Here is a 2,424-nt window from a genome sequence, read left to right as displayed (position 1 = left end):
CTGCAATGGGGCACCGAGTCAAACGCTTTCCTGAAGTCAAGGAAAATGGCATCCGTCTGATACCCTTCATCCATGGTTCTCAAGATATCATGTGTAAAAAGGGCGAGTTGCGTTTCGCAGGAGCGATGCTTTCTATGGCCGTGCTGATGCATGGACAGCAACTTCTCTGTCTCAAGGAAATTCATTATATTCGAACTGAGAATATGTTCGAGAATCCTGCAACAAAACGATGTTAAGGATATTGGTCTGTAATTTTGAGGATCCGTCCTTCTACCCTTCTTATATACAGGCGTCACCTGCGCTTTTTTCCAGTCGCTCGGGACTTTACGTTGGGCAAGACATTCGCGATAAACGCGAGTTAAGTAAGGAGCCAATGCAGTAGAGTACTCTCTGTAAAACCGAATTGGAATCCCATCAAGACCTGTCGATTTATTTATTTTCAACCCATTCGGCTGCTTCACAACCCCAGGGATGTCTATCACTATGTTCCCACACGGGAATCTGTACGAGACTCAAAGGGCGGTATATTTGTACGATTCTCCTGCGTGAAAGATTCCTCAAATGTTAAATTTAAAATTTCAGCTCTTGTTTTGCTGTCTTCGGTTGCCAGGTCCGCCTGATCAGTGAGTGACTGGATGGAAGCCTTCGACCCGCTTACCGATTTTACATAAGACCAGAATTTCCTTGGGTTTTCAGCAAGATCTTTTGCTAAGGTATGACGGTGGTAGTGGTTGTACGCTTCGCGCATCGCTCTTTTTGCAGCAGCACGAATCTCTACATATTTTGTCTTTCCTCATTCTCCCGATCTTTCTTGTACCGCGAGTGCAACTGCCTTTGCTTACTGAGCACTCTCCGAATTGCGCTGTTAAACCACGGTGGGTCTTTTCGTCCGTAACCCACTTTTTCGGCACATACTTGTCCAATGCATGATTTACAATGTGTTTAAAATTTGCCCATAATTCTCCCACGTCCATCGTACCAGACGTAGATGAAGTCGATTCACTTTCTAAGTGGCTGTTAGGGTCCCAGGAAATCCTTCCTTGTCCTCATCGAGGCTCGTCTCCTCACTGCTTCTGGAAGGTTGTCGTCGGTGGATATTTTGCCGTGTTGTGTGTCGTTTACATGATACGTGGCCTCGTCTTCGCTGCCTCTCTGCTATGTAGGCTTGAAGATCATAAACTGATGTTTTAACCTTAAGTGAATTCCGCTGATGCCACAGTTCCTCATTCCTTATTATGTTACAGACTACAGTATTCCCAAAGCGTTCCTTTCGTTGTATGTAACATGTAGGCTGATGGCACTTTCTGAGACGATGTGGTCAGGGTGCCGATTGCTCCAGGTTAACAAGTGTAATCAGTAAGCAGTTAGGTATGGACCATGTCCCTACAGCTATTTCTACCCTGCCCAGATTTCATGTCATTCTCTATCAGTGCATGACATCACTTTCTTATTCGATGTTGCTCATATGTCCAGTATCTCTTTTAGCTTATCATGTTCGCCATTTGTCAGCCAAAATAGTGGACCTGCCTTTCTTAAGCTTAGGTCTAGAGATAGCATGCCTATTATCACTGCAGCGCCTCGGACGGTGTTGATCTGTTCGGAACTGTCAAGTGCAGGAGTACGCTTCCCTGTGCTCGCCGTAGATTCTGGGCTGTCCTAAACTTTGTGGCTCTGTGAACCCAAACTATCGATATGTGGCCCACAATAGCGATTACGATTGCATTGCGGTACGTTTTTTGTGGTCGCAGTGACAGCGGAAAACTGCTTCGGCCAATTGCTGCTACTTCATTGAGGATTTTAATGCCTCTCTGGCAGAAGGTTATTATATGTCCGTGAAATAATTGCGCTTCGTCGACGTTGGTATCAAGATAAACGGCTGCTTGTGATTTACACCGGGTATGGGAAGGCAATTTTCTCCGTGGCTCTACACCTTTATTGGTTATCCAGTTAAAAGCGTTTTGCCATTTCTTTATTACTCTCAACTTTTGGGTACAGGTATAATTTCTGATGTGGAACGTACCTGCACCTTTCGCCCTGGTACATTCCTTTTCCCTTACTATGAAACGTCTTCATTCATTCAGTTACTCCGTTCTCATCCTTTTCATCTGGAACGTTTACGCTGTCTTCTTTCTTTCTCATTTTTCCCGTACTTTTCATGCACTGCACTTGTACAGAAAGGGGCGCGTAAACCTACCATCTGTAGCACTTTTGTGTTACCTCACGTTTCGAATTTAAAGAACTTCAGTCGTATGTGTACAAGCCATTTTCCATGAGGGTATTTCACAGGGAGCTCTGCTATTTAGTACTTCATACGCCCAACCTGTCCAGTTGACTTAATGTAGAAACAACTGTAAGCATTGCTCCTTCGTTAATTCGTTAACACGTTGAACGTATCGTCATTGTGTACTGCCGTTCACTCTTCTT

The sequence above is a fragment of the Schistocerca nitens genome, unplaced genomic scaffold (genome assembly GCF_023898315.1).
Source record: "Schistocerca nitens isolate TAMUIC-IGC-003100 unplaced genomic scaffold, iqSchNite1.1 HiC_scaffold_380, whole genome shotgun sequence".
Lineage (NCBI taxonomy): Eukaryota > Metazoa > Arthropoda > Insecta > Orthoptera > Acrididae > Schistocerca > Schistocerca nitens.
The sequence above is the reverse complement of the archived record's forward strand: the minus strand, read 5'-3'. Positions refer to the sequence as shown.